The following is a 21,229-nucleotide window of genomic DNA, read 5'->3' on the forward strand; positions in this document are numbered from 1 at the left end:
TAGATATTAGTTAATTTTTATATAAAATTTTGTTACCAATTAAGCTTTATTATTTTTTTACTAATTAATTAATATTCATGTTAATTTGGGCTGAAATGTTGTAAATGAGGATTTTACTTTTATTAAAGTCATTTCACTAAGAACCTGGAGCTTGTGGTTGAGTGGAAGGGACACATCCATCCTTATTAACCAAAGGTGAGCAACTTTAAATCTCCAGGCCAAAGCATAAGTGATATTGCAATAATTAATTTATTTATGATCATTAGTTCACATATTTGATTTATTTATTTTTTCTTTAATTATTCTCGTTGTAAACATAAATGATATTGCAATAATTAATTTATGATATTTAGCAAGTTGTATTTTTTTTTTAAAATATAAAATTTTCTCATGTTTAGGGATTAAAAAATATTTTAGAATTATTTTTATTAGTAAGTAATTTTATTTTTAAAATATTTTTCAGCAACCCAAACACTCCATTAGTCTATAATAAAAAAAATGAAAAATAAAATAAAGTTATTTCATTAAGAAAATTAAAACTAATTAAAGTAAATCTAATCATGCTATATTTATTTGTAACTGTATATTAATTTCATTTTGAAATCAGTGGTTAATATCTTTGAATTATTTTTTTTTTCAACTATTATAAACAAAAATTATGATACTTATCAAATTGTATTTAAAAAAAAAAACATTTACACATGTTATGAGGGATTAAAAAATATTTTAAATTATTTTTTATTAGTGTGCATTTTTATTTTAAAATATTTTCCAGCAATCCAAACACTCCCTTAGCGTCTCATCAAGAACGGATAAAGAAAAGTCATTTCATTAAGAAAATTAAAACTAATTAAAATAAATCTAATCATGCTACATTTATTTGTAACTCTATATTAAGTTTATTTTGAAATATTTGGTTCACATATTTGAATTATTTTTTTTCTTTAACTATTATAAACAAAAATTATGATATTTATCAAATTGTATTTTTTTAAAAAATATAACATTTACACATGTTATGAGGGGTTAAAAAATATTTTAAATTATTTTTATTAGTATGCATTTTATTTTAAAATATTTTGCACTAATCCAAACACTTCCTTAGCCTCCCATAAAAAATTAATAAAGAAAAGTCATTTCATTAAGAAAATTAAAACTAATTAAAGTAAATCTAATCATGCTATATTTATTTGTAACTGTATATTAATTTCATTTTGAAATCATTGGTTCACATATTTCAATATGTTTTTAATTATTATAATTTATAAACAGAAATAATATTGTACTAATTAATTTATGATATTTTATCAAATTGTATTTTTTAAAAAAATATAAGATTTACACATGTTATGAGGGATTAAAAAAATATTTTAAAATTATTTTTTATTAGTAAGTATTTAAAAAAAAATCACCAACTCAAACACTCCCTTAGTCTCCATAAAAAAACTGATAAAGAAAAGTCATATCATTAAGGTAATTAAAACTAATTAAAGTAATTGTAATCATGCTATATTTATTTGTAACTATATATTAATTTCATTTTCAAATCATTGGTTCCCATATTTGAATTATTTTTTTTCCTTAATTATTATAAACATAAATAATATTGTACTAATTAATTTATGATATTTATCAAATTGTATTTTGTAAAATATAGCGTTTTACCGGGAAAATTTTTTGTTGTTATGAATTTAAAATTAAAATAAAAAAAAATAAAAAGATATTAAAATGTACAATATAATAATATAGTTGGATTTTTATATATTTGGTCAAGTACCTATTTTCATAACATACAAAATTAAATTTTAAATATTGTATGGTTAATATAATCTCTAATCATGTACATATTTAGATAAATTTATAGAAAAAATTTATAAAATTAAATTGATTTATTCCAAATTGTATTTCATATATATTATAATTCTAAAAAATATGAATAATAATAATTAAGAGAATTGTACTTAAAAATCAATAAAAATGTAAATTCTAAATTTTGTATGAATAAATATAAACTCTAATCAGAGGTATATCATTATCTCTATATCTCTATCTCTATCTCTATATATATTAAAGCAAAATGGTTGACACAAATTTTTTCCCCAAAACGTAGGGACATTTTTGTAATATCATTTATTATTATTATTATTATTATTATTATTATTATTCATTACCCTATTGTGGTGGCTGGCAATCCAATTAATATGTCATTATTTACCTATTGATTACGCTCCAATTTTTATTTGACTCATATTATTCTGGCTGGTAATCCTCTCCATAATTAGTGGCAATCCTTTCCATATAATTACTATTTATATTTAACTTATATTATGCTGGCTAAATAATGAAAAAAATATATTTCCATAAAATAAAATATGTCAGCACTTATCTAAATAATTACTTACTCAATAATTATTTATCCTCTCCATATAATTAGTTCCGTATTGATTATAGAAATTATAGAAATTTAAATTATTATTAATTAGTGAATTTTTGGTATCATTTTCCTTTTTAGTTAATTTGGTTTCCTTTTCTATGTTTTTTACGGTTAACAAATTATTAGTATTAATCTCCTTTTATATTTTTCTTTTTAAGCTAATAATTTATATCCAAAATTATTGTACATTTATTTTAGTTTCATTTCCTTTTCTATTTTTCCTACTTTTACTCCTAACAAATTATTAGTATTACTCTCCTTTTATATTTTCATTTTTTACTGCTAATTAACCTTATTATTACTATTATTATTATTATTATTATTATTATTATTATTATTATTATTAACTGAATCCCGTTTTCATTTTTTTTTTTTCTACTGGTAATATTATTATTATTATTATTATTATTATTATTATTATTATAGTAATTATTATAGTAATAATAATTCGTTATTATAGTATAGTATTTTAAATTAAATTATTTAAATTAAATCACCCTATATATTTAAATAGATTACCATAAAGTTACCATAATAATTACACAAAATAATGAAAGAAAAATTATGAGAATAATTACCCTTAATAAAAATTAGGAAATTATATTAAAAAATAATTAATATATTATGGTAAGTATAATCTATTTTGTGCGAATCATATTATATATTAAGTATAAAAATATATATGTATGTAAATTACCATAATAATTACACCAAAAAAGGTGACAATACATAATTATTAGGCAATAATATTAATAATTAATTATTAAGGCAGGTAAAATTGATTTTGTACTAATAATATTATACATTAATTACTAATAATATTGTACTAAAAGCCGTGAGTCTATATAGTACAAATCCTTTCTTAAAAGTTAAAAAGGACAACTCCGAAAGCATTGGGTGGCTGCTAACTGTCAATCACCTTGCTTTTATTTTTTATTTTTTATTTATTCTAGGAAACCTTAAAAAAAAAAAAACTTGTACCAATAATTTTACTCTAATCATCCAACCATGATATACGACATAGTACAATGTGGGGGAAACGAAATAGGTTTGAGATGACTGCATTCTTTGTATTTAACAAACTATAGCATGACATCATACATCAGTCGTGTACTAAATTAAAAAAGAAAAAGAAAATATCAAGATGGTCACAATAGCAAGCACTCAAAGGATAGGGAGCTACACAATCCTTATTTGTCTTGCATGGCAAATCATTCTTCTTCTTTGCTTCATCACCACTCCAAATACCTACAATCATATCAACTCACAATATTAGAGTTTTCACACATCTAATAAACATGTATGTTCTCTCTTATATATTTTTAATGTAGACTCTTAAAATATATATATCATTGTGAAGTTGAAGATCTGATTTTACCGTCGTTATTATTCTCGATCGTATCTCTACAATCTTTCATAAAAACTAAACCATTAGGGTTCTATTACCAAGGTTCTTCCTCCTCAATTTTCTTTTGTTGAAGCAGAGCATCCTTACGTATCTTCAATCTCATACCAGACGATATAACCTGCAAAGCCTATTGAAGTACTGGAGAATATAGTTAGAAAAATATAATAAAAAAAAATCATACGAAAAGAAAGCAGAAAAATAAGTCTGAGATTCTTTGATTGATGGGGGAGGCTAGAGATTAGAAGAATTATAAGTTTGTATTTATAGGTAGAAAATACTAATTCAAAAGGAAAGAATAATAATTTATTTATTTAAGGTAATGTTGAGGTAATAACATTATTATTATTATTATTATTATTATTATTATTATTATTATTACAAAAATGCCACTAAATTTTGGGGGGAAAACTTGGTAGGAGGATTTTACTTTTATATATATATAGATATAGATTTGGTGTGAGACAATGATACTTGAGATGTATAATATGTTTATAATAAAATATAATACTTTCAATAAATTCATAAAAAGTATTATATTTTAATTAAAGAATATTAAGCTCGTTGTATTCTCTATACTTAGCTTGTTGTAGATGAAGATGATAAATGAAGAGACTATCATCATTTCCTCGTCATGTCTCTATTCTCTATTCCCTATTCTAAATATTATCTTAACAGTGTTGCATATGTTTGAGAATAATTTTTTTAATAATTTAATTTGTGCTCTTTAATACTTAAATTGAACATGATAGCTTTGAAGATTATTATATTGGTTATGAAATTTTAGCCAAGAGTTTTTCAAATTTAGCAGCGTTGTATGATTGTGTTTTTTATTATTATTATTTTTTATGACAAAGCTATTTATACTTGCACTTATAATGTTGCTCCTTCAAATTAAAATCATTCTCTACATACATCCTTCAATTCCAACATCTCTCTTATCCATCCATCGCAAAATCACAACAAACTATTCAACTAACAAGCAAAATCATCCACAAAGGGCTCAGTCAAATCAAACGCTGCAAAGTGAGTCTCAGTGATTCTTATATTGAATAAATATTATGGAAGTTTTTTTTTTTCCCCTAATGTTATCCTTTTTTTGGCAAACCATGGGAACAATTTACTATGGAGTATAATGTTTTTTTTGCCAAAAAAAAAAAAAAACGGATGCACTTTTTTCTTGTCACAATCTAATTGATGCAACTAATTAATTAAGATATCATCTTTTTATTGTATTTTTTTAATTAAGAGATATATATATATATATATCATAATAAAAGACAATTGAGAAAATTGCTAAATTACAGCATATCATTAATTAGATTTTACATACGTGGCATATTATTAAGAGTTATATATCTTTACTTCACCTCATTACGTGGCATATATGATTAAATATTTTTTAAAGAGTCAAATAGACGGTGTTCCGGCATGGCGCCAAGCTGTAGCTAGTTGATTTGTATTCTTGTTCTGTTTGGGTCTCCCCTCCCATTTAGATATAAAAAAAATAGACGGTTGAAAGGGGATTAGTCTGAGTATGGTACGGGGTGAAATGTGTCTTCTACAGTTATGGCCTACCTAGGATATCTCATGGTTTGTCCAAAAAGAAAATAGACTCTTGAATTTTATAAAAAAATAAAATTAGGCCCTTAAACTTGAAAAATATTTACAATTAAACACATTAACTTATCATTTTCGTGCATTTAAGCTCAATAGTCGATTATTTACTGGTAATTAGGATTTCGACAATCGAAAAATGGTCACCAAAATCCTAATTACCAATTATTACTGGTAGATGACAAATTATTAAGTTCAGATGCACAAAAATGACAAGATGATGTATTTAATTATAATTTTTTAAATTTTAACGATCTAATTGTTTTATTATATAAATTTCAAAGACTTATTATTATTATTATTATTTGTATTAGATTAATAAACATATATATTTTTATAAATTACGATAGATGAACATTGGAAGGTAAAATATCATCATTTCATATCATTATATTGTATCCATAATCTAGAACAGACGCACCTTGTTTTAAAATATTCAAATATAACGGCTATTTTCATTTTCACCTCTGCTCTCTTCATATTGCACTTCACATTCTCTCGTTTACTTCTCTCGCCTCTTGGCGATTTCCGGCGGTGGAGCTCTCTCCGTCGCCGACATTCTAGGCGGCCAGTCTCCGACGACTTCTCCTCGTGGATTCTACGGCGACTCTCCGGTGAATCTCGTCCAGGCTCTCAGGCGCAGAAACCCTACGGTGGTTTTCGTTTCTTTATCAGGTTTTCTCCTTCCCTATTGTTTATTAAGCCTTTCTTTTTTCCGATTTATTTCTCTGCTTAGTGCTTTCTGGGTTTCGATTCTCTCGGATCTAGACGTACCGCGGAGATCCCGACTCCCTTCTCGGCGGCAATTCCAGTCAAGGGTTTTGTTTCCTCCTCGGCGGCGTCTCTGAGGTGAGACCGGTTGGCGTCCAGGCTGGGATAGAGTCTCCGGTTGCACCTCGTGGCGGCGCGTGGCAGTCCGTGACGGTGAACTAGACTCTGGAGACGAACTCTCTGTCACTATTTTGTGAGTTAATTTGTCCTTTCCTTATTTTGGACCGCATTCCAATTTTCCTAGATGGACCTTTTTCAAAGATTTCTATACTATTGGTAATGTTTATTGCCTTTCTTGGATCCTCCGACTCTGAAATATAAATTTGTTGTATAGACAAGTATAAATTGTTCTTTTTTTTTTGGATTTTTGTTTTAGTATCTAAGTAGAAGTAGATTTTGGTGATGATGTTTGCAGATGAATGACTTGGTGAGAAAGTTTCTAATAAATGGCATCAGTGGGTGTACCACCTGCTTCTGGTATGAGAGAATCCAGTGGTCACACTGTTGGTGTTGATAGTTTGCCTGAGGAGATGAATGACACGAAAATCAGGGATGATAAAGGTCTGCTTATGCCATCTTTTGTTTTTTTTTTTTTTTTTTTCCGTTCTTGTGATTATTATTTTTCATATATTACCACTTGTTGCTTTAATAAATTTGTTTTGTTTATAGGATATGGAAGCAGCAGTTGTTGATGGTAATGGGACTGAGGCAGGTCACATAATAATGACAACTATTAATTGGTGGTCACAATGGTCTACCAAAACAGGTAAGTTTGTTAGTCTCTTTTGGTATCTGATTGGTTGTTAAAAGGCTCATGGTTTTGTTAAATAAAGCAATACTCCTATTATAGGAGGCTAAAGTGAAAACTATAAGGCTCATGGTTTTCTATTGTGATGGATTTAGTAACTTAAAAAATATTCATATGTGATGTATACAATGCTCACAGCCTTCACTCCTTTGGAAGGTAAAAAACATGTAGAATAAAATAGAAGTAAAATATCTCTATGTGATTGTGCACATTCAAGTCTAATCATTAGTTCTATTATATCTTTATGTCAAGATTATTACTTGTATCATGTGATGCTTTAACTGCTTTATATGTATTTACATGTCAGACATGGGTGCTTCTTTTATGAAGGATGCCAGACATGGGTGCTTCTTTTATCGTATGACATTCCAATTTTGAGAAATGGCCTCTTTCTTTATTGGCATGATACTTCATATTTTACTTGCAGACTATAAGGATCATTTGGTGTAATATATCAGGTATGGTTATGTTATCTTTATGTTGACCACTGCATGCCTGTGGACTGTCTTTCTTGACCCCCTTTCCCTGCCTCTCCTCTAAGAGCAATCTTCTGTGTATACATATGCTGCTCTCCTGTACTAATCAGGCTAAATGCTTAGAAACTGGTGAAATTATGATGATCTAAATGAATACTTCTGGTAACTCTGCTCATAATTAAAGTTTGGTCCTATTCTCTAATAAAGTTTGGTCTAGATTTCCATGTATGTACTACAATTAGTTACTAGTTGTATTTGACAAAAGTTTACCAATTTTTCTTTTAATGATTTATGTTATTGGCAACAGTTTATCCTTTTATAAAAAATTGTTACTTAACAGCCTTGACTCTCCAGGGGCAAAACCATGTTGCTACAGGAAATAGGAAGCCTAAGACAAACTTTGTTGAAATTCGTACATTTTGGCACCTGTATAGGAGTTTTGACCACATGTGGATATTCTTTCTTTCTTTGTATTGGCTCTTCAGGTGTCTTGGGAATAGCTGAACTAATTTCTAGTTTAAAATTTTGTTTTTGGTATTTATGTATAAGATGTTTGCAGATCTTTATTCCCTCTTGTGAGCTACTAATAGAAATTAAAGAAGATCAAGTTTAGTTGAATCAGAAAAAAATCAGGGGAATAAAGACTGAAGATAGATAAATCTAATAAGTGTAGACAAGTGAGAAATAAAACCTTTCTATATGTGACAACCTCTGGCAGCTTAGGATTTTTAGTAATCCGCTGGTGCCATTTTGAGTTGGCACATGGCCTTTCTTTAATATGAGACACCATTCTTTCGCTTTCCGGAGCATATATTTATATTTTTAAATTTTTCTCTCTTTTCTTTTGTGTAAATCTGTTGCGGGTTCAGGGGTGGGGGTGTTGAACTCCTAACCTTGAGGTTTCTCTTTGACTACTTGAGCTAAGGGTCATAGGTGCTACTAACTGGGGAAGTGAGCCTTTTAGGAACAATATTTAATATTTAATTTCTATTCAAATTTCTATTTGTTGTTTGAAGCACATTTGAATTATGCCTTTTTTTTCTTTTTGTTATAGGCAGGAACTGGAGGCGGCAAACCATTTAAAGCCTCACTTGGTTTACTTTATGAGTCTGAAGATGAATTAACAAAGACAAAGGAGGCTATAAGGACTTCTATATATAGAATAGATTTTGTTCGTGTTGCACTTCAATTTAACCAGTTTTCGTAAGGCTTATAATAGGTAGTATTTTGATATGCCATAAATAATAACTTTTTTTTTAACCCTAAAACCTTAAAATCTAAACCCTAACCCTGCGATTGATTTGATTAGGGCTGAGCAGCGAACAAGCCTTCATCTACTGGGCGAAACTCGGATTGCATCACTGAATGCAAGCACAATACTGATTCAACTTGATTCTGAGGAGGATTATAGAATGGTGATGGCAAAAAATTGAGCGCTTGTGGCTGGAGCGACAATCTGGTTCTCTCGTTGGTCACCGGATTGGAGACAGGTCTCGACGCTTATTCTGGAATGTGGCTTTGTGGTGGAATAAGGGGGCCCTTAATTTTTCCAACAGGCTATTTGTTATATGGTCTGCAGCTGTAAAAACTTTGTGTGGAGGACTATGACTGCCACGGGGTGGATTTCTCACTGAAAAATGAAACCCCATGCTTGGATCATGAAGGAGAGCACTAAGGCTTGCTGATCTGGGATTTCTGAATTAAGGATGGTTTGAAATGGAGGAATTAAGGTGGACCTCTGAATTCTCTGATTACTGATAACTGTATATAAGCTGAGTTGTTGGTGTGAATTTCTGAGATGAAGGGGAGTTTTTCTGAGGTTGCAGCATGTAAGCAACATCCCAAGGCTTCTTAAGGTGGAGGGGTGTTGCTGCAATAATGTTGATCTCACAATGGGAAATGAGACATTATGTGCTGCTGGTGTTAGAGATAAGAACACTGGAAATTTGATCTACCTGAGATTGTGGTCTCTGGAAACCCTGCAGCTGAAGACTGATCAGAACAGAAACTGCTTGGTGGAATTGACTGTGAAGCTGCTGGAGTTGCTATCTGATTTGCTGTTGCTGCTGAAATAGCATATGAAGAAATATTAGGAGGTATAAGGAGGAGGGTCCACCTAGCTTGGTGGACCTCTTTTGTAGCTGAGAAGCAGAAATGCAGCAATCTAAGCCTTCTATAAGGGGAGGATTGCTGCTATCAGGCTCTGTACTGTGAATGCGAAAAAAGAGGTATCTTTGGCTGATTCACAGGCTGTGATCTGTGAAGATGAAGCCTCACCCTTTGAAATCTTTACTTGGCTTGCAGGTTAATTTTCTAGTGGAGATTTGGAGGAATAAGGAGGTCCATCAAGATTGGTGGACTCTAGAATTTAAGAAGGTTTCTGAAAAATGGTCTGCAAAAGGCTAGTTAACAGAATAGAGATGGGTTTTTGTGCAGCAAAGATGGTTTTCTGAGTGAGTTTGGTAGCTGGAATTTGCAGAGTTGAGATACTCATGATATTGTAGATTTGGAGGCATAAGGAGGTCCACCTACCTTGGTGGACTCTCGAAGGCTTGAAAGTATGGAATTTCTGGAAAATTTGATGCAGAAACTCTGAAGGAGGAAAGCTTCTGGTATGGTAATTGTTGTTTGCAGCAGTTAAAAGAAGCTCTTTGAGTGAGCCAAGAAACAATAAGAAGGGAGACTGAGTTTGCTATTTTGGGAGGAATAAGGAGGACCACCTCAGATGGTGGTCTAGGTTGCTGAAGTCTGGGAATGCAGTCTTAATGCTGGGACAAAAATGCAGATCTGATGGTGCTATGAAGCTATTGAAGCAGGTATCTGTGGAGATGAAGCCTCTTTCATATGAAATCTTGACTGTGAGAAGTATGTTGACACACAGTAGCAGCTCTGAATTCCTGGGATTTCTTGATAAGCAGCAGCCTAAAATCTAGAGGGAGGAGGGCTGCTGCAGTTTTATTCTGCTGAGAAGGAATCTGCAGGTTCTAGCTTTGCTACAACAGCCATAAGCTATTAGAGTGGAGGGCTGTTGTGCCATGGGGTTGATTCCACATTGGAAGATGAGGCCCCTCATGTTGTTGGTTTGGATTTAAATATTTGGAAAGAATGACATGCTGCTGTGCTGCTGATTGGATTGCTGATCTGGGCAGAACTTGATCTCTGGAATTTATGAGGTGGTCTATGAAGGATGGTGGACCAATGGTGATTGATGAATTGGAATAGGGCCAGAACTCTGGTTTGCTGATCTGCAGAGTCTAAAGGAGATTCTACTGAGTGTACTAGAGAGGGAATTATTTTGTTAAGCTCTGAGATGGTTAATGTTATCTGCAGCTGCAACTTGAAGCTTGGAAGTGGAGAGTTGTGGCCACCATGGGGTTGATCTCATTCAGTCTGGTTTAAGGGGTTGATTTGCAGACCTGGTTTGAGCTTGATATTGTACAAGGATGAAGTGTGAGAAGAGGCATCAATCTTTGTTTGTTGATGGGGGTTAGCACTGCAACAACAGTCTAAAGCATTAATTGTGGAGGACTGTTGGATCCCAAACTGGAGAAGTGAGCCTTTTAGGGACAATATTTAATATTTAATTTCTATTTGTTGTTTGAAGACCACCAACTGTCCTAGAGGAATATTTAACTAAAAAAACACTGGAAAAGAATGAACCTACAACCAAAGAGCAAATGTTTACTTATCTTGGTGGAGCAGCTAGTTCTGAACAGATTAGAAGTGGCTGGTTTGTCTGAATCTACAGGGTCTTTGGAAATAAAATCAAGCTGTTAAGATGAGGTGTCCATTGACACAGCAGCTTAGACTTTTGTGGAGGGCTGTTTGTTATGTTCTTGGAGCTGATTCCTTGCAGGAAGATGATGTTGAGTTGCTCTTAGATGAGAATGAAGCTTCAGTGATGTATGCAGCAGGAGTTCTGCTAATGGCTTCTCATCTGCTGAATACTTGATGCTGTTCTGATGATGACAACATTGAAAATGATGAGTCTGTGTTGGATGACCTGTATTCTGGGCAAAATGAAGCTGGAATTAATGGATAATAATGGAGGAAATGGTGATTCTGGGCAGATTTATGAATGATATTGGCAATGAAGAAGGGACTGGAATAATAATGTAGAAGCTGGGAAATAATCTAGGTTGGATGGTCTATGTTGGCCGAGTTTTATTGGCCTATTAAGCTGCTGGGCCAAATGGGCCTGATTTAATGTGGGAATTATTTTCCATTTTAGGCTGGGGCCTTTGGAGGCTGATTGGTAATGGAGTGGGCCGTATTGGGCCTTGATTTCTGGACATGCCCGGCTAGGCTGTTCTATTCCAAGTACGCTGAAATGGATTATTGGGGCTACTTTGCTTAAAAAAAAAAAAAAAAAAAAAAAAAAAAAAAAAAAACCCTAACCCTAAATAATAAACTTGAAACCCTAAACACAAAAGCCTACACCCTAAAACCCTGAACCTAAATCTTAAAACCCTACACCCTAACCCAAACTCTAAGCACTAATCCTATACCCTAAAATCATAAACCCTAAACCTTAAACTCAAAAACCCTAAAACTCTAAATCCTAAAATGCTAACCCTAAACCTTAAACTCATTCAAACAAAAGCTTCGATTTTAAAAATCCCTAAACCCTAACCCTAAACTTCCTAAACCTTACCTTAAACCCTATACCAAACCTTATACCCTAACCCAAACCATAAAACCTTATACCCTAACCCAAACCATAAAACCTTAAACCCTAACCAAATCTTAAACCTTAATCCCTAAAATTGAAGCATGTGCTCCACCTCAACTAAAAGTCTAAACTGATAGTTGGATTGTACATTAATGATGCTCAACAGGCACCATCACGTGTGCGGGCCGATTACTTTTCGAGTTCCAAGCAACACGTGGACTAAAGTCTTTCGGTTGGCACGGAGATTCGAACTAATGACCTTTGGCATGGTTCTGATACCAAAATTGAAGCATGTGCTTCACCTAACTTAAGCTGATAGTTTATATCCTCATCACTTAAAACTATAAATCATAAACCCTAAACCCAAACCCTTAAACCCTAAACTATATACTTTATTAATAAAGTATGATTTTACTTTATACCTTAAACCCCTAAACCTAAACTATATACCTTAAACCCCTAAACACTAACTCTTAAAACTTAAAACCTAAACCCTGAACCCTAAACCTAACCCAAGCTTTAAACCTTAAACCTAAACCCCAAAAAAATCCTAAACTTTAAAACCCTAAACCCTATAATACCCTATACCCTACCCCTAAAACCTTAACACCCAACTTCTAAATCTTAACCCCTAAATCCTACCTTAAACCCTATATCCATCCCCTAGACCCCAGACCCTGGACCCTGACCCCATAGACCCCAGACCCTAGACCAAACCCTAAACCCTAGACCCCTGACCCTAGACTCTGGACCCTGACCCCAGACTCCTGTGGAGCCTGATCCTGGGTGCCCCCAGACCCCCTAGACCCCTGACCCTAAACCCTAAACCCTGGACCCTGACCCCAGACCTAAACCCTAGACCCCTAACCCGGACCTTGACCCCTGTGAACCCTGACCCGACCCGGACCCTGACCCTTGTGGACCCTAACCCGACCCGGACCCTGACCCCTGTGGACCCTAACCCTGGGTGCCCCCAGACCCCTAGAAACCCTAGACCCTAGACCCCTGACCCTAGACCGCCCTAAACGACCCCAGACCCTAACGACCCCAGACCCTAGACCCTGGACCCAAACCCCTGACTGACCCCTGACCCCTGACCTCTGACCTCTGACCCCTGGACCCAGACCCTGGGTGACCCCAGATCCCTGACCCTAAACACCTGACCCCTGACCCTAGACCCCCTAGACCCCTGATGACCCTCTGCCCTAGACCCCTGCTGACCCTAAACCCACCCTAGACCCCTAAACCCTGGACCTTAGACCCCAGACCCCTGACGACCTTACCCCAGACCGACTTAAACCCTAAACCCTAAACCCATACCGCAGACCCATACCGCAGACCCCTGACGACCTTACCCTAGACCCCTGACGACCTTGCCCTAGACCCTAGACCCCTAGACCCTAAACAAACCCTACCCTAAACCTAGACCCCTCACCCTAGACCCCTGACCCTAAACCCCAGACCCTAGACCCCTAAACCCTAGACCTTAGACCCCAGACCTTAGACCCCTGACGACCTTGGCCCTAGACCCCCAGACCCTAGACCCAAGACCGACCCTAAACCCTAAACCCAGACCCCTGACCCCAGACCCCTGACGACCTAGACCCCTGACCCCAGACCCCTGACGACCTTGCCCTAGACCCCAGACAAACCCTAAACCCTAGACCCTAGACAAACCCTAAACCCTAAACCTTAGACCCCTGACCCTAAATCCCTGACCTTAGACCCCTCACCCTACCCCTGACCCTAAACCCCAGACCCCTAAACCCTGGACCTTAGACCCCAGACCCCTGACGACCTTGCCCTAGACCCTAGACCCTAGACCCTAAACCTAAACCCTAAACCTTAAACCCTAAATCCTAAACCCTAAACCCTAATTTGGTACATGCCCACGTGTTTCTTGGGGCCCAAAAAGTAATCGATTCGCACACGTGAGGGTGTATGTTGAGCATAATGTGCAATCCAACTATCAACTTAGGCTTTTAGTGGAGATGAAACATGCTTCAATTTTTGGGGTTAGAGTTTAACATTTTAGGGTTTAAGGGTTAAGGTTTAGGGGTTAAGGTTTGGGGTAAGGGTATTGGGTTTAAGGTTTCAGTTTTAAGGTTTAGGGGTAGGTTAGGGTTAAGTCAACAAAGAGGCAAGCCATATTAAGAAAAGGTTTAGGGTTTAGGGTTTCAAGTTTAAGGTTAGGGTTTTAGTATTTTAGGTTTAGTGTTTTAGTATTTTAGGTTTAGGGTTAGGGTTTTAGTATTTTGGGTTTAAGGTTTATAATTTTAGGGTTTGATCTAGGGGTTTAAAGTTTAAGGCTTTAGGGTTTAGGGTTTAGGGTTTAAAGTTTACGATTTTAAGGTTTAGGGTTATTGTTTAAGGTTTGGGATTAGGGTTTTTAGGGTTAAAGTTAGGGTTTAGTGGTTACGATTTAAGGGTTTAGAGTTTAGGGTTTTAAGGTTTAACACTTAGGGTTTAAAGTTAGGTTACGATTTTAGGGTTTAAGGTTTGGGTTAGGGTTTAGGGGTTTATGGTTTATAATTTATGGATCATAGTTTTAGATTTTTAGTTAAGATGGAGCACATGCTTCAATTTGGTATCAGGGCCATGCCAAAAATCATGACTTTGAATCTCCGCGTCACCCAATAAAAAAAGACTATGATCCACGTGTTGCTTAGAGCCCAAAAAGTAATCGAATCGCACACGTGAGTGTGCATGTTGAGCATATAACCATTAATGTGCAATTCAACTACCAACTTAGACTTTTAATTGAGATAGAACACATGCTTCAATTTTAAGGGAAGGTTTAGGGGTTAGGGTTTTTTTTTTTTTTTTTTTTTTTTTTTTTTTTTTTTTTGGGTTTAGGGTATAGGGTTTAAGGTTTATAGTTTTAGGGTTTAGGGTTAGGGGTTTAGAGGTTAAGATTAAGGGTTTAGGGTTAGGGTTTAGGGTTTAGGGTTTAGGGGTTTAAGGGTTAGGGTTTAGGGTATAGTGTTTAAGGTAAGGTTTTTAGGGTTTAAGGGTTAGGGTTTAGGGTATAGTGTTTAAGGTAAGGTTTTTAGGGTTTAAGGGTTAGGGTTAAGATAAGGGTATAGTGTTTAAGGTAAGGGTTTAAGGTTTAGGGTTTAAGGTTTTAAAGCTTAAAGGGGTAGGGTTTAGTGTTTAAAGTTTGGATTAGGGTTTTTTTTTTCTTCAAAATTATGCATCAAGATTGAAACAAATATGATAAATGGAAGTAGCTTTCTTGAGAGGCAATGCCTAAGGTTAGGAAAAGGTTTAGGGTTTAGGTTTTGGGATTTAAGGTTTAAGTTTTAGAGTTTTAGGGTTTAGGTTTTGGGATTTAAGGTTTAGGGTTTAGGGTTTAGAGTTTTAGGGTTTTTGAGTTTAAGGTTTATGATTTTAGGGTATAGGATTTGGTGCTTAGTGTTTGGGTTAGGGTGTAGGGTTTTAAGAATTTTTTTTTTGGTAACCCATGAGGCCCACACGGCCTCCTTAAGCTGCCAAAACAAAATGCTCACCAGGCCAATTAATTAAAACCAGCCCAGCAGCAACTGGCCCATTCGGCCCCTTCATCAAGCCCAGGAGAATTAATTCCTGGGACAATTACATCAACCCAGCAAATTCTCATTGCCCATCCCCATAGCCATTTGAGAGTGCCCATATACCGCAGCCCAGATGCATTAATTTCATCCACGGCTTTATCAAGCCAAGATGAATTAATTCCTGGGACAATTAAATCACCCCAAATAATATTTGTTGTTAATCTCAACGGCCCAATCCTGGAATTAAACTCAGCCCCAAAGGCTTCATAAACCATACCCAGATGATTCATTTCAAGCTTGCTTCAGCCACAATTAAGTCAGACCCAGGTCTGAGAATCAAAACCAGAGACCACCATGGATCCACCAAGCTTGGTGGACTACTCTCCATTCCAATGGGAAATTTGCACTGCCTCCCTTCTTCAGATTTCTTCCACTCAACTCTGTTCACACACCATTCCATAGATAATGCAAGCCATAAGCACCCAACCAAATACTGCCCAGAATACAAGAGGATTCATTTCCCACAGTGGGATCATTCTCTTGCCAACAACATCCCTCTACATTAAATGCTTTAGGAGTCCACCAAGTTTGGTGGACCTCCTTTTCCCTCCATCCTAGAATGGGATCTTCCCCTTGCCAGCTACCTCCTTATGCCTCCAGCCAACACAACCTGCAGATTAACTTTCCATATGCAGAACAGAGCTCTTTTTAGGTTTTAGGGTTAAAAAAAAAAGTTATTATTTATGGCATATCAAAATACTACCTATTATAGAAGTCCTTTGTCTTTGTTAATTCATCTTCAGACTCATAAAGTAAACCAAGTGAGGCTTTAAATGGTTTGCCACCTCCAGTTCCTGCCTATAACAAAAAGAAAAAAAGGCATAATTCAAATGTGCCTTCTATTGGGAAAAAATGGATCTCGCAGAACTAATAGCAACAATTAACTGTACCATGTACTCAAAGCATATTCAACAGTATCTAAAATTAGTATTCGTTGCAATTTTGATGAGAAAAAAGAATAGTTAAGATCTACAGTGAATGGACAACTATATCCAGACATGCATTGTAAAACCAAATGCATTCATGCCCAAAGATATGAGTATATAATTTATGTAGACAAGGACATAGTAGAAATTATTGGAGTAGGCATATAGATAGAAGAACCACAACAGCAAGATAGAAGCTACAGATAGAAAATCAAATTTCATGCTTCTGAATTTCATGGTTACAAAGAAAAGATGAATTTTGGAGCCTTCTAGGAATAGCAGAGGGCCTTGGTCCATTTCCGAGAATTTTACTCAACAATTTCTAACTCATTTAAGTAACTTTCTTTTTCTCACAATAATAGTAATTTAGTTGTGACAAATGAAAATTTAAATAATATGCTACTATAATGCAATACCTCTATGCTAGATAACGTTGCAAAGACACCTCTCCCAGGCAGATTTTGGGAACTTTCAACAACAAGTGAAGGGGGATCTTTGCTTGCACTATAATCTATAGAATGGGAAGGTTCAAACATTTGTAGCATTCCACTTCCTATATATGATTCTATATGCAGGGTCCAATCTTACAACAAGACATTTAATATCCAGTACTAAAAGCAAATAGCAATCATATTATCATAGAATGTCAGATTTTTATCATATGGAATGAGTCCCTTTCATTTGAGTTGGACAATAGGTGTCTTTACTAACTAATTATAGATGCCTATTGTCATATTTTAAAAAAAATTTAGACATTAGGCATCTTTACCAACTATTGTCTAATTTTTTTTAAAAAAAAATATATTTTTTAGTTCCCTGTATAATAAATAAATTACCATGTCCAACAGAAAATTCAATTGTCCAACACAACATTTATATAATCCAAACTATTAAACACAATATAATACCTTCAACAGTATGTAAGAAAGGAAAATTTGAAAGCTAGAAATTTATATGCATCTCTAGGTGTATCTACAAACAAAAGAATTGCTTCTTACTTGAAAAGAGAGAACATGTCTTCATTCATATTTCATATCCCTCTTCCAACATACAACTTTGGCTGGAACTTAAAGAGCCAGTATTAGAATAATTGTGTGAAAGTCCTATATTTACAAGTAGCAAAAGAAAGATGTTACTGACCTGAGACCACCACATAAGAAGCCCAACAATGTGCCAGTTTGATTTTTCCAGGGATTTACGCACAACATGAAAGAGAAATAGGAATGCAGCCAATATGTTTGGTATCAACTAGATTGCAACACAATAGTAGTATAGTGATTGGTTTGGTATATTTCCTTCCCAAATTATTGAAAAATCTCACCCTGTAGGATTCTGGATAGATTTAGAATAAGTAATATATAGGCATAACACCAACGCAGAATGCTGCAACCACAAATTTCATTAGGTAATCTGGGAAAGGATTATGTCCAAGTATTCTCAAGCTCCTCCAGGCATTAAGGCTAAGGATTATGTCCAAAATAGCTGCAAATGTTAACAAGAATGTAAACCCAAAAATAAAGGGAGAAAAAATTATTGACAGTACATGAAACATGATGCTTAAAGGAGAGATTAAATTTGTTTTAGCATTATGTATTTTTAATTATTGGAAGTGGAGTAGGAGGAATGAGGGAGAAGATATTGAGGAGATAGGGGAAATAAGACAGTTACGAAGTGCTCAATTAATTTTTTCTTGAGTTTCACAGTTTCTATTCCACTGATCCTTCATGTCCTTCCCTGTATATAGTTTAGGAAAGCAGCTTGCTATTAAAGAGAAAAATACATTGGAATAGCCTAACTGGGGAGGATATTCTTTAGATCTGACATCATTATTTGGAACTGAGGTATAAAAGAAAATTCCTACTATAGATAATTGGGGAACAAGCTTTGAGTCACTTATCAAAAACAAATTAGATGCTTGTAGTACTTTTTACTTGTCTCAGTCTTGCAGATGATTCAATATCCAGGCTTTGCTATCCATTTCAGTAAACATTTGCTCTTTGGTTGTAGGTTCATTCTTTTCCAGTGTTATTAAGTGTTTTTTAGTTAAGAGGCCAAGTAACAAAGCCAGGTAAACATTCCTCTAGGACAGTTGGTGGTCTTCAAACAACAAATAGAAATTTGAATTGAAATTAAATATTGTTCCTAAAACAACCTATGACCCTTAGCTCAAGTAGTCAAAGAGAAACCTCAAGGTTAGGAGTTCAACCCCCCCACCCCTGAACCCGCAACAGATGTACACAAAAGAAAAGAGAGAAAAAATTTAAAAATATAAATATATGCTCCGGAAAGCGAAAGAATGGTGTCTCATATTAAAGAAAGGCCACGTGACAACTCAAAACGGCACCGGTGGATTACTAAAAATCCTAAGCTGCCATAGGTTGTCACATATGGAAAGGTTTTATTTCTTGCTTGTCTACACTTATTAGATTTACCTATCTTCAGTCTTTATTCCCCTGATTTTTTTTCTGATTCAACTAAACTTGATCTTCTTTAATTTCTGTTAGTAGCTCACAAGAGGGAATAAAGATCTGCAAACATCTTATACATAAGTACCAAAAACAAAATTTTAAACTAGAAATTAGTTCAGCTATTCTCAAGGCTATTATCAGACCTGATGAAAGGGCCCAACAATTGGAGAAAAGTAAATTAACAATTGGAAATTTATTAGAGAATAGGACCAAACTTTAATTATGAGCAGAGTTACCAGAAGTATTCATTTAGATCATCATAATTTCACCAGTTTCTAAGCATTTAGCCTGATTAGTACAAGAGAGCAGCATATGTATACACAGAAGATTGCTCTTAGAGGAGAGGCAGGGAAAGGGGGTCAAGAAAGACAGTCCACAGGCATGCAGTGGTCAACATAAAGATAACATAATCATACCTGAAATATTACACCAAATGATCCTTATAGTCTGCAAGCATAGGACCCAGAGGAAAATATGAAGTATCATGCCAGTAAAGGAAGAGGCCATTTCTCAAAACTAGAACTGTCATACGATAAAAGAAGCACCCATGTCTGACAAGTAAAAACATATAAAGCAGTTAAAGCATCACATGATACAAGTAATAATCTTGACATAAAGATATAATAGAACTAATGATTAGACTTGAATGTGCACAATCACATAGAGATATTTGACTTCTATTTTATTCTACATGTTTTTTACCTTCCAAAGGAGAGAAGGCTGTGAGCATTGTATACATCACATATGAATATTTTTTAAGTTACTAAATCCATCACAATAGAAAACCATGAGCCTTAAAGTTTTACTTTAGCCTCCTATAATAGGAGTATTGCTTTATTTAACAAAACCATGAGCCTTTTAACAAGCAATCAGATACCAAAAGAGACTAACAAACTTACCTGTTTTGGTAGACCATTGTGACCACCAATTAATAGTTGTCATTATTATGTGACCTGCCTCAGTCCCATTACCATCAACAACTGCTGCTTCCATATCCTATAAACAAAACAAATTTATTAAAGCAACAAGTGGTAATATATGAAAAATAATAATCACAAGATCTGGGGAAAAAAAAAATGATGGCATAAGCAGACCTTATCATCACTGATTTTCATGTCATTCATCTCCCCAGGCAAACTATCAACACCAACAGTGTGACCACTGGATTCTCTCATACCAGAAGCAGGTGGTACACCCACTGATGCCATTTATTATAAACTTTCTTACCAAGTCATTCATCTGCAAACATCATCACCAAAATCTACTTAGATACTAAAACAAAAATCCAAAATAAAAATAAAAATTATACTTGTCTATATAAAAAAATTTATATTTCAGAGTCGGAGGATCCAAGAAAGGCAATAAACATTACCAATAGTATAGAAATCTTTGAAAAAGGTCCATCTAGGAAAACTGGAATGCGGCGCAAAATAAGGAAAGGACAAATTAACTCACAAAATAGTGACAGAGAGTTCGTCTCCAGAGTCTAGTTCACCGTCACGGACTGCCACGCGCCGGCCACGAGGTGCAACCGGAGACTCTATCCCAGCCTGGACGCCAACCGGTCTCACCTCAGAGACGCCGCCGATGAGGAAACAAAACCCTTGACTGGAATTGCCGCCGAGAAGGGAGTCGGGATCTCCACGGTACGTCTAGATCCGAGAGAATTGAAACCCAGAGAGCACTAAGCAGAGAAATAAATCGGAAAAAAGAAAGGCTTAATAAACAATAGGGAAGGAGAAAACCTGATAAAGAAACGAAAACCACCGTAGGGTTTCTGCGCCTGAGAGTCTGGACGAGATTCACCGGAGAGTCGCCGTAGAACCCACGAGGAGAAGTCGTTGGAGACTGGCCGCCTAGAATGTCGGCGACGGAGAGAGCTCCACCGCCGGAAATCGCCAAGAGGCGAGAGAAGAAAACGAGAGAATTGGGAGAAGAAAACGAGAGAATGTGAAGTGCAATAGGAAGAGAGCAGAGGTGAAAATGAAAATAGCCGTTATATTTGAACTTTTTAAAACAAGGTGCGTCTGTTCTAGATTATGGATACAATATAATGATA

At 34.8% G+C, this 21,229-nt stretch overlaps 1 long non-coding RNA gene across 1 annotated transcript; it reads right to left on the minus strand.

The window, feature by feature from the left end:
• Positions 1-15,922: 15,922 nt before the first annotated feature.
• LOC109185835 lies at positions 15,923-21,042 on the minus strand. Its single transcript, XR_002055045.1, has 8 exons — positions 20,626-21,042; positions 20,265-20,409; positions 20,070-20,166; positions 19,587-19,692; positions 17,843-18,184; positions 17,701-17,762; positions 16,480-16,574; positions 15,923-16,397 (listed from the first exon to the last, which is right to left on the minus strand). It is a non-coding gene; the product is annotated as an uncharacterized LOC109185835 (long non-coding RNA).
• Positions 21,043-21,229: the final 187 nt, after the last annotated feature.

The sequence above is a fragment of the Ipomoea nil genome, unplaced genomic scaffold (genome assembly GCF_001879475.1).
Source record: "Ipomoea nil cultivar Tokyo-kokei standard unplaced genomic scaffold, Asagao_1.1 scaffold1361, whole genome shotgun sequence".
NCBI classification, from domain to species: domain Eukaryota; kingdom Viridiplantae; phylum Streptophyta; class Magnoliopsida; order Solanales; family Convolvulaceae; genus Ipomoea; species Ipomoea nil.